The sequence below is a fragment of the Camelus ferus genome, chromosome 3 (genome assembly GCF_009834535.1).
Source record: "Camelus ferus isolate YT-003-E chromosome 3, BCGSAC_Cfer_1.0, whole genome shotgun sequence".
NCBI lineage: Eukaryota > Metazoa > Chordata > Mammalia > Artiodactyla > Camelidae > Camelus > Camelus ferus.
Window position 1 is genome coordinate 17,778,583 of NC_045698.1, and position 12,697 is coordinate 17,791,279.

Sequence of the window (12,697 nt, forward strand, 5' to 3'; positions counted from 1 at the left end):
AAGACTATAGGTGTATATATTTTTGAAAACTTTGAAACTCAAAATTACTGCATGAACATATCATTTGTAACAGATACGTCTGTGACAAAAATTTTAGTTCCTGATATTTTTATGCATATAAATCTCAGACAGCTTACTTGAGTTATCCTCTAATGGTAGATGTTTGCATTTTATTCATCTACTTATAAACTGTAATAAATACCTGACTGTAGCTATGTCTTCTGGCAAAATCTTTAATCATATACTCAATCACTTGCTGTTGTTAGATCCCTAGGAATCAGTTTTCAAGGTCAAAGGGAATGCATTTATTTTGGTGGTTTTTTGCATTTGTCAGACACAGAAAGAAAACTTCACTTTTCCATTTAGGTTCTTTAGGGAATTTTACCTTTAAATCTTTATCAATGATGATAATAATCATTTAATCTATACCTTTGTGGGTAAAAAAAGGCACTTTCTTATATATAAAACAAAGAAGGAATTGGTAAGCATCTTGTATTTTGAATGGCATTGCTTCAAATAGGAGTAGAGTCATTTCTCCCATAAATGTAATCTCTTTTAATATTTGGATTGTTTTAATTTTTTATTAATTTAGGGCTATTTTATATGTCCGATGGACGGACATGTGATATGAAAATGTAGTTTCCCAAATTCCCTATTGTCTGTCTTCATTTTGGCATTGTTTTACTTGGACTTTCCCCCTTCATCTCCCCCTGATGCTTATTCATTTTTCATCTCTCAAGTTAAAAGCTACTTTCATAGAAAGGCCTACCCTGAACAACTGTTGAACGGTATATTGATTTTATGTTTAAACAATCTTCAATGTTTTTTCATAGCACTCCTCACAGTGTGTAACTATACATTTGTATGCGTTCTTAATTTGATTAATTTTTCTTTCTCTAATTAACATGTAACCTTTTAAAGAATGGGAAATCAGTTATATCTGATTTTGTTACTCAGCAAATAATCAGTGCAGGAAATACTGTAGGTCAACAAGTATCTGTTGAATAACTTCATGGCTGAATTTAGGGAAGGGGGAGATCTGCCAACAGATAACATTATTATAACCACTCTGCTGGAGTTCAGGAATAGGACACCAGATCCTTGGAGAGCCGTGTCTTAAAGGGTCTTAAAAAGAGAACAGGAGAACCTTGCCTTATAAACTCTGGAGGGCTTTTAAATACAATAGACACATAGTCTTTTTCATACATGACCTTCCTATGCCATTTAATAGTGCTGACTTTTCACTTTTTAAAAATCTTTCCCTCCTTGGCTTCCCTAATTCATTATCATGTTCCCCCAAACTTTTCTCTTAGATGAGCCTCTTCTTATTTAATATAATTACAAATAATTGGTAGATAGAAGAGAGTCATTATTTGAGCTCGTAACTTACATATACTTCAACATAATCAAACACTGATGCAAAGAGATTAAAAAAGCACACTTAAAAATCAGACAGAACATTTTTGTTCTAGAATAGAATAATTTTTTAAAATATTTAAATTAAAAAAGTTCCCAAGATTAAAAATAAATGTGATTGAAACATACAGCATTACCAGTAACATATGTAATATTAAAATAGTGTGAGCAGTACAAGGATATTTTTTTTTCAGATTACTAATTTAAACTTTTTTAGTGTTCCAATGACAATTCTTTGAAATCTAGGAAGTTGAATCAATGTACTCATCTAAGTTAAGAACTTAAGGTCCAATTTACAAGTAGTGGCACAGGAATGGCAATGTTGGGAAGAAGTTTCTGGCCCTATCTGGGCTTGAGAAGGAAAGGAAAGTTGTGATCAACCCAGCTTCCATCCTTTGCCTGAGGGTTTCTCTTGCCAGTCATTCATCTGGAAGGTAATTTACAGCACCCCTTGCCCAGCATTACCCCATTAATTACAGTGGGGGGGTTGGCTTACAAATACCGCAGTTCCCTCACTGCTCAGGGAATCACTGAGTTGTATATTCTACTGTGGTTCTTCGACTTTCTATGTCAGATTAAGCTAAAGTCACACAAAATTGTTGTTTGTGATAAGAGAACATAACCTTTAGAAACTACCTTCTCTTGATGTCTCTTTTCCCCACTTCTAGGGTCAGATTTCCTTCACTCACAAAATAACTGAATCTCATGCAGATCCATACCTCAAGGTCTGCTTCTGAAGTAAACTAAAACTAAAGATAAAATTTCCAGTGGAGGTGGGATGGCAGAGTTCTAGCATGTGTTTGTGATACTTCTGCCACTCCAGCTTCCCGCTTTAAGAAGAGAGACCTAAGAATGAGTGACAATATTAATTATTTCTCAATTTAGTTGTCATGAACCCTCTTTTCCAAATAGAAACTACTTATTAGAATATATTATATATGCTTAAAATTGAGTAATTTATAATTGATTAAATTTTTATAAAGGGATTTTTTTTTTTGAACAAAGAATCTTAGATTTCTTCTGCACATCCCCCTAGCTTTTGTTACTAGTTTCAAAGGATAACATGTGCTCTCCATGAAATGTCCTTCAGTGACTCTAATAAGACAAGATACCAGATAACCAGATCATGGAATGCCTATTTAAAGTAGTAGTACTTACCATATTTTGCACAGAATTATTTAATCATAATTTTTGTCATCAGACCTTACTGAATTTTAACCTCACACATTCATGAGGATAGACTTATTTATATGTATGTTTTAGAATTTTCTGGGGTGTGGTCAGTGTGATTAGGTCAACCTTGTTTGTAAATTGTAGTTTATCAAAGTTTAGGCTCCTACCCTCTCTGGAGACTGGCAGGGGGAAGAATTACCTTCTCACTGATGATATTCTGAAGGGATGGCTCTCAGGTACAGGAGAAAGACATTTCTGGGTTGTAGATTTACATCTTAAAAGGACAAAAAAGAATTTGCAAAGACAAGTTTTCTAAAGTGAATGCTCAAAGGAAAGGGAGGGTAGGGACACATCCGGAAGAAGCCTAGTCAGGCTGAGGGAAACTGTAAGGTCATTCTGGTCATTAAGGTAATCAAACATGCTATCGGTTTTCACTTTTGTAGTTACACACACGTGCACACATACACACATTCTGTTGTTATCATAGAGAGGACAATGTTGAATGAACTAAGATATTATAGTATCTATGTTTGTGTTTGGGGTACCAATTAATCACCAAAACTGGCCACACTGGATGCCTGTTGCAATGTTTCACAAAGTGAGGTACATAGATGCATTATTGGTAACAAGTATTCTCAAATATGCAAATTATTGGACTAGTTCATCATTTTAAAAGTAAGCAGTGACTACCTCTAAATATTTTTAGAGTTCCAGTCCTTCCCCTGTCCTCCTCCCCAACTCTTGCCTCATTACTACTTGTTCTTTTAGTAGCTACCCATGGCCAGGGAGTTCTCCATTGCCAAATTTTTGTATTTAATTGTCTTAATGAACCCAGTTACCAAGGTTAGGTCCTTTTCAGGGCCACCATGAGCAAAACTCCAAAACAGGTCACTTAACACACTACAATATAGGTTGCTGCTAGAACCAATCATATACTCGGATGAAAAGTTGACAACATAATTAGCACGAAGCAAAAGCAGCACATTACTGTATACTTTCATTTTACCTAGTGTTATTAGTGGTTCTATTAAAGAAAAAGAAAAGAAAGGTTATAATATTTGTTCTCATGGTAACTCTCTCTAAATATATAAAGAAAGGCAATTATTAGTCATTTTTATTCATTTAATATTCAGTGTGTTCTCTTGCCAAAACACAAAGGCCAGAAAAGGAATTAACCTTTACTCTAAGTTTGATAGGAATGAAACAAAAATAAGAACCACCTGGCATTAATATTGTTAAATTGAAGCTGCTGAAAAGACAGATGAAGGCTTTAAAATAACCCCAGATGGTTACTGGTATATCCCACTCAAAACAAAAATGCCAGCCTATTTAGTTCAAAGATCATTAGTTCCCTTATTTGACAATTTGGGATTTTACATCTCATAATGTGAGAAATGCACTGTGTTATCTAACAGAGTGTATGACCCTGGGCTAATTAAAAGGTGCACATGAGCAGGGCAGGGTGAAACAAGGCTGCTTCATTACAAGTGGTGATTGTTCCCTGGAGGCAGAAACATCAAAAGATTCCTGGAAGTGGTCCAAAGCATCAGTCAAAGGCAATGTGCTTCCCGGACAGCAAGGCCACTGAGTGGGTTTGCTGCACTGGGAACTGTTTAATCTGAGCGTGCCTTTTAATTTGTTTGTCAGATTGGTGAAATACGAGACCTCAGAGGAAATTGGACATGCAGACAGGAACTGAATGTGACCTTTGCAGCTGACAGACCAAACTTGCTTTGAGCGGATAGGGGTCAGTATGAGTATGCTCTGTCACCTTTTTAAGTGGAGAGTGAAAGGTTAACAAAAAAGAGAAACAGGAGAGCATGGAGGCTCCTCTAATGTTGTGATTCTATGTCATGTCCTGCTCACTTCCTGGGCTAGTACTGTATTTCTGCTCTTATGTTATATTCTAACTGGAAGCCACACGTTCAAGAAGCGAGATCACGCATTTGACAATGTTGGGGCTATAAAGAGTAAGACAGGCAGCCTGAAAACTCGTGATAATTCTAATTCTAGGACTGTCTCCAACAGAAGTAATCTACCTATGCACAAGGATACACACTTCAGAATTGTTTGAAAAGGTACCCATTGGAACTTAAAAAATTTCTCAATAGGAGGAAGGTTACTTATATAATATCCATATAATATATATAATAAGTATTAATTTTTATGTATCACATATAATATACTATATATCTTATATTTATAATGATATACAAGTAATATAATTTCTAATATATAGTAGGGTAATTTATAAATTCTGATTCTCTTTATAGTATGTGTAATATGTTATAAATATATATACAATGTATTTTGTAATATAAATTACAAACAAACATGCATGAGATATTCTACAACATATACTGATATACTGAAAAAGGAGAAAAATGTGATTGTGAAAGCTTCTGTATTTGTGCATGTAGCCATATTATAATGATCTATAGAGTACATAAGCATGGAAATGGAGTCATGAAGGCAGAGATGTGGATATTTAATATGCATTTTAATTTAGATTTTCAAAAGATAGATTAAATTTTTACATTTAGAGCAAGGTACAAAAGGAAATAAAACAAAACTCAAAACAAAACTGTGGCTTTGCTTTCTCTGGAGAGCAAATCCTTAAAGGTCCTGATGTTTCATTGAATTTTCACAGTAAGATCTAATTCTCCTCTCTTGTTCAGCCATTTCATTTTATTCTTTTGTTCAATGGAGCAATCTCCAGAGCTTTCTTTGAATTATAGTTTTTCATCAAGAAGTATAGTTAAATGGTTAAAATTAAAAGTTGGCTTGAGTGTATAGTTCCTAATAAAAACCTGCACATTTTCCTTATAAATATACACAAATATTCCATTCTCTTAATGTTGGCCAAATACTGTGTTTTGAGCAGTGGGGATCCGTGTTGTCTTTCTTGTGCACTCAGATAACTTTTTAGCAACCAATTTCATTTTTCCAAAGTGGGGGAGAGAATTTTGCTACAGTTTTAAAAATAATTTGGTGTCATAATCCTTTACGATTTTTATAACCCTTTCCCCCTCAATCACATCTTATATTTGTCTCACACTATTTTGGCAGTAATTATACTGACTTACTTTTATTAGTTTCAAAGCAGTCAACTATTTTTTAATAGAAACTATTTTTTTAATATTTTTTGATGATAACTTAATATTTAATTAAATCACATAACTGGAAACAGCAGTAAAACTGACTTGAACAGGTTTGGGAACAGAAACTACTTTTGTCATGGTACGTGTACAACTTATCATGGGAAAAAGTGTGTGGCTTACTAGAGAATAGCTACAAGCCTGGGGAGTTAAGAGGGCTTTACACATCGGACAGGATACGTTATAGAACAGTGGTTCTCAAACGGGGCTGATTTTTCTTCTTAAAAGACATTGGGCAAAGTTGGGAGACATTTTTGGTTGTCACAACTGTGTAGGAGAAAGGGTGCTATTGGCATCTGTTGAATAGATGCCAGGGATCCTCTAAACATACTACAGTACATAGGACAGCCCCCACAACAAAAAATTATTTTTCAACAGTGCTGCTGTTGAGTTATACTATTACAGTGGGAATGGGAAGCGATTAAATTTGTGAGTCACTTAAGAGGGAAAGATGTTGAAAATGTTATCATTTAATAAGCTCGGGTTTGTTTGTTTGCTTCCAGAAAGGAGTGGAGAAATAATATTCCTTTCAACATTTCATACTCCATAGAAAAGCCATTATTAGGTTGGATATAGGAAGTGCTCAATAAGTTCTTGCTCAATGATACAGATACAGGTTGCAAAAAATTTGAAACAAGCCAAAAAGGGGAGGTACAGATAAATATCATAATGAGAATAAAGATGAAATCTATGAAATTCTTCAAGAAGATAGAAAGTGATATAAGTCCAGAATATGTTTCAAAAAAGTATCTTGTAATCATTTGTGAACAAAAAGAACTTTCTATTACACACTCTTTAAAACAAGCTGAAAATATAATTTTAAATATTTTTTCTTTCAATAAGAAAGCAAATTTTGAATATGTCATTTTAGAAGTTTACAAGTATGAGAGCAGAGGCACAATAAAATTACTTGTGATAACCTGAATTTCTTCTAATTTTAGCCTTGCTTACACATGAATGCAAGCTATGTAAGCAGGTTGAATTCTTTTAAAATAAAGATTAATTATATTTAAAATAGTTTTATACCTATAGAAATGAACAAAATACGACATTTTTTAAAAAAAGTATTTTATATAATATTACATGTCTACTTGGTAGATATTTTTCTCTTACTAGGTTTAGAAATCTATTTTTTAAATTATACTAATTTATGTTTTTAAAAATTATTGTTTAGTTATAGATATTATTACAAAATAGTTATAGAATATTGATTCATAAAGGAAAATGTTATCCCCTCAATATTTGTACCCTGTTTGCTAATATTTATACCTAATCTGGAAAACTGACATATCAGGAGAATTTATACAATAAGTATAAGTAATTCATTCATTGTTTGCAAAGGAATTGAAACAGCAGCTAAGAGACTCACCATATTGGAAGAGGGATTAAACAGTCATGGCAAAAGTGTACTTCATATTTGCTTTAGTAATGCTGTCTATGTGATACTGAAGGAGTTTCATTTCCTTCAGTTAAATTATACTATGTTTTGAATGAGAGTGATTTGGGCACGTTCTTATCTTAAGCAAGCATATAAGTTAAGCCAGCATGATGGGGAGTACTAGATAGAAGTAAAAATTAATATTAGGAGAGATTAGAGTAATTAAATTTTGACACCTAATATTGGCTTTGTGTCTGGCATTTTGCATGTAATACATGTATTTTGAACTAGCAGAGTCTAGCATTCATCTTGGAAAGGTCAAAACCCAGTAAGACTTAGGAGCTCTCTGGTCACCCCAATGTTTATTATCAACATGTTTCTTTCTTTTTTTTTTTTTTTTGCTTTCTTTCTTTTTTGGTCATTATCCATAAATGACATTTCAGAATGTCTTGTTTCCTTAAAAATGGTATTTTTAATTTTCTGCTGATTTTGACATTACCCATCTCCAGCCCCATCTTCATCCTGGTTTCCAACTCTTCCCCAAGAACCAAGTACTAAATCCTGGGGAGTTGCTCATTTGCATATGTTTTAGGATCTTTTTATAGGGAGGTCATTGGTCTAGTAGAGCACCGAAGTATCACAGTCTGATGTCAGTGGGCCTGAAATATAGATATGTAAGGTTCTCAGAAAATCACTAAGTTCTGAGAAGTACTCATACCCTTACATGTCATTTTAGTTGTAATATTTACATAGTTGCAAAATGTCACATTTATTTTTAAATTTCCACTTTCTAATACTTATTACAACATGACAGTATTTCCTGTTATTTTTCCTTTCAAAGAATGGAATTGAGATTTCTAAGGTGAAGGAGGTAAACTAGACACTGAACTGGCAAATAAAGGGTTGAGAAGACAAGAAAAATAAATCTTGGCATAGGCAACACAGTAATTTGAAAAAGTGCAAAAACAAATGAAAAACCATTGTGTGTAGGCAATTTCAGTGAGCATAACCACTAGAGTCACAAAAATGATAAGGACCTTAAACCATAATTACCTAACCTACTAAGAAGAAAGTGTCTTGTTGAAGTAATATTGCACAAAGGATGCTGTGAATAGGGATGTATAGAAAGAAAAAGAAATGGAGAGAGGACAGTATTTGCTGACTTTAATAAGCTCCCACTTAGGGGGAGGGTATAGCTCAGTGGTTTAGCATGTGCCTGTGATACACAAGGTCCCGGGTTCAATCCCCAGTACCTCCATTAAAAAAATAAATAAATAAAAAACCTAACTACCTACCCACCAAAAAATAACATAAAATAAGCTCCCACTTTTTTCTGGAGGTTTTCATGGGTATATGCTAAAAACACGCACTGTGTTCAAAATACTCTGAGTTATTTTGAATCATTGTTCTAAAAATAATGCGAGTCCCCTGGTGAACTATGCTGGCTACAGGATATTCTTACCCAATCTTGGGAAAGGCCTAAGGCGCGTTCCAAACCAGGCTGCAAGGCTTTTTTCTTTCCTTTCTTTCTAAGTTAAAATCAGGTTTTTACATTTTGTCACTCTATGTATGAACAATGGCCTGACATGGCAAGAAAATCCACATGTTACAAAAAAGACCATGGGAAATAAAAATTAAAAAAACTGAGCAAGAGAAAAAGTCTAATCCATGTAAGAAAGAAAAGTCCTCAGCATGTATTATCTTTTCTCTTTTGGTGTGATGAAGAGAAGAAAATGGCCCTGAAGTGGGATAGAGCACAGTATATCTGAATAACTAAATGAAATATAATACAGCTAGAACATAGAGAAATGAACCGAGAGAATCTTTCCAGCAAAAAGTTCACCATGGCTTGGAATAAGGTAATGGTAGTAGAAGTTGGGAAGAGTGAAAAGAATTCAAGAGATATTTAAGTCATAATCAGATACTGCACTTGATCTGATGTTGAAAGATAGAGGAGAGGTAGGCTGGTCTTCTGACTCGGAAACTTGATGGATAGTGCTGCCAGCACTGAGACTGGAAGGTATACTTTTTATACTTGGATTGGTGGTATCATGAATGAATGAAGTCTCAGGCATTTTGAAGTTTTGGGTAACTCTAAAAAAGTAGTGTGAAGAAATTATTTGGGCCTTATACTGAAAAAAAAAAAGCATCAGATTGAAATGTAAATTTGAGGCTTGTCAGAAAATAGATAATAATTACTTCACAGGGGTAAGTTAACTTGTTTTTTATAGTGCTGAAGAGCCAATTGAAAATTTTAAAAAATCTGAAAAGAGGGAAGAATCTGAAGCTAGATATATAAATGGTTAGAGAAACTTAACTATAACAGAAAAACACAAAAAGGGTTTCTTTTATGAATTCTCTAGACTTACTTTGTCTTATTTGTTCATTTATTTACTTTATTTTTGAGCTGTTAGTCATATGAAAACTACCTAAAAAATTTGGAGTTTGAAGTTTATTACCAAAAATGAGCATTTCCTTTATTACCACTGAGTCTTCCTTCATTGTTTATTTATAATATCCTATTATTTATTTATTGTTATTTATTTGTGTTGTTTTATGTTATTAATATGAATAAGAGTAGACTCAAAATTGGTATATAAGTAGTCCGAGTTTTTCTTCCTCTAACTCTAATAAAATAACGTTTCTTTGCTTTCACACGTTTTTCTAGTTCTATCAAACAGTAGCAGTTAACAGAGCACCTCCTAGAATACTGCAATGTCACATCAGAAAATAGACAGACACCCCCAAAGAAGAAATTGTTTAGGGAGAGAAACTGCATCTGTTCACTTAACAGGCAGGTTGGAGGGGAGAGAGTGGGCTAGGTAGGAGAGAAAGGCAGTTTTACGTGTTTTTGGTCAATATAACTTGCTATGTAGAAATGAGAGGACTATAAAGAAAGAAAGAAAAATATTGTGTTAAGTTTTAAACTAGACACACCTATTTTTCATTAATTCATTAATTCTGTGAATTCCTTAATCTTTATTTTGACCCTTGGTTTAGATACAACTCAGTGAAGAGACTGATTATGCCTAATGAGGGTTCATAAAGAGAACATAAAAAAGCAGAGCAGATCTCTAATTTTGGCAAAAGGAAACCCTACCCTCAGTCCACTGACATCATGTGACTGTTAAGGGGCCTAATCTACAAATGGTGCACAGATTGTTGGATAATGTTATGTAGAAAAGTGGATATATTTTACCTATAACTGTCAGTAACACCATAACTTAATGCTGTTATTGGTGATGCAGGCCATTTTTTAAGCTATTAAAACTGTACCAGTGTGTACTATTAAATAAAATGTTTATATGATACCACATATATAATTACAGGCAAGTTGAGTGGTTTTTTTTTGCTTCTTTCATTATATTATGAGACAGACAGCTTATTTAATCTGAAAAGTTACAGGATTGTAGTAGTGATATCTGTCGTATCTGGGAAATTATGTAATGAGTTACATCATCATAATAGAAATCACTTCTGTGAGGTTCTGTTTTGTGTGCATCATGTTGGTGCATAGATTGATACAGGGTTTTTCTTATTCATAAATATCTGATACTACTATCATATAAGTAAAAAATAGTTCAAATATCAGCCACCTTCTGATATTATTTATGAATTCATAAATATTTGATACTACTTTAATAATGATTTTTAAGAGATGCATCAAATACCAGTCACCTTCAGACTCAATATTTAAAATTATTGTTGTATAAATTAATACATATGAACATAAATATATGAAAATATGCATAGTATACCTGAATGCATGCACACGTTGTTATAGATATCTGTATACCTATATACATATGCATACATATATAAAGAACAATGTTTGTTTTTTAATCCACTGAATCATCCAAAGTTTCTTAAAGAGTCAAATTTTGCATTAGAGTCAAAATCCACACTTTAAACCACAGTTATTATGGATCAAAATCTTGCTAAATGAAATATTTTATTTTAATAAGAGCTATAATATGTATGTATATAATTTATATTTGAAGCTATACTCATTACTTTAGCATTTATTTTTAATTCGTTTTTCAAAAACAAGCCACATTTGTTTTTTGTTTGCTTGTTTTCTTCCCTAAGACATAATGGTAATGAAATTGACATTTTATAAAGATGCATGTTTAAAACAGATATAAGGTTATATATAATCTCAGTTTCCTGGACTACATTCTGTGACACAGTGCCATTTTCTGAATGATTGACTGAGAGATTGTTTAAAACAGGGATAGCTGAAAATATTTTTATCAAGAGAAATCCTTCATTTTATTGAAACTCAGAAATATGTATTTCCAGCAGTCATATGTGTCCTTTAGCTCTCACTTCCACTGGCATGTTTGCTACCACTTTCTAAGCAGCACATGGAGAAGTGTGAGTATACATAAAGGAAATTTAAGATTTGTCTGAAGCGTACTAAAAAAAACACTTAAATGTGGTAGTTGTTTAATTATCTATGTTACCAGAAAACCACAGACAATAAAAATAATATAATAAAAAAAATGTCAGTAATAGTTGTAATAATTGAAGTGCAGATGAAGGTTGAAAAAGGGTAAATGAGCTTGAAATGAGTTACATGAACCTTCTTATGCAAAAATAAATAAATACAAATAAATAAATTAATTAAGAGCTTAGCATAGTTTGTGACCAGCTCATAGCAGGCAATTAAAATGTTTTGATACGTAGTCATTCAACACAATTTCATTTGTAGAGACACCTAAATCTCCCAAAAAAGCAAGAAAATAAAGTACAAGCAGCCAAGTCTGAGTCCTCATGTTACAGAAGATTCATTGAGGATAATATTTCACATTATTGATAAAAAATAAAAGATAATTATTTAGGAAACTATCTCATTTAGGGGCAGTGAGAATAAAGTTACTGTGATTACAATCAACACAGTATCTAAAATATTTCATTACAATCCAATTTGAGTAAGATAAGGAGTGAGACAAACTTCCAGGATGCAATTTATTTTTAAGAAAAAAAAAAGTGTGAAAAATTTTGTGAGGCCATTCTACAGCTGAAGAAGAATATTTCTGACAGCGTTGAAATCACTAAAAGTCCGATCCTTCCAAAATTTTTAAACTGCTTCCTGCAACCAAGAATGGCCTGGCCCTAACAAACTCTTAAAGTATGTTTACTAACAATGATTTCAAATAATATTGCTACTGATTCCTATAAGTATTACAATTATTAAATAAAATTATTTCACACATTGCTTTAGAAAATGGTAATACCTTAACACACATTAACTTTGAATTAGTAAATCAGTTTGTTGGCTTGTTGGATGGATGCATCAAAAAGAACATTTGGGATTTAAATAGTGACAAGTTAGCCACACAGATCCAGGAGCTAAGCATCCAATGAACAATTCATATGCTTTGGCATTATGCCACTATGTAATAATGACATGTCACTTCTAAGTCAGGAACTGCTTTACATTTCCTTCCCTTCTTTGAAGCCTAGGATGTCTTCATTTACAGGTAATCTCACTGATGATAGAACAATGCTGTATATTCAAGTTTCTTATCTGTCCAGTGCTTTGCAGTACAATAAACACTTCATGCAA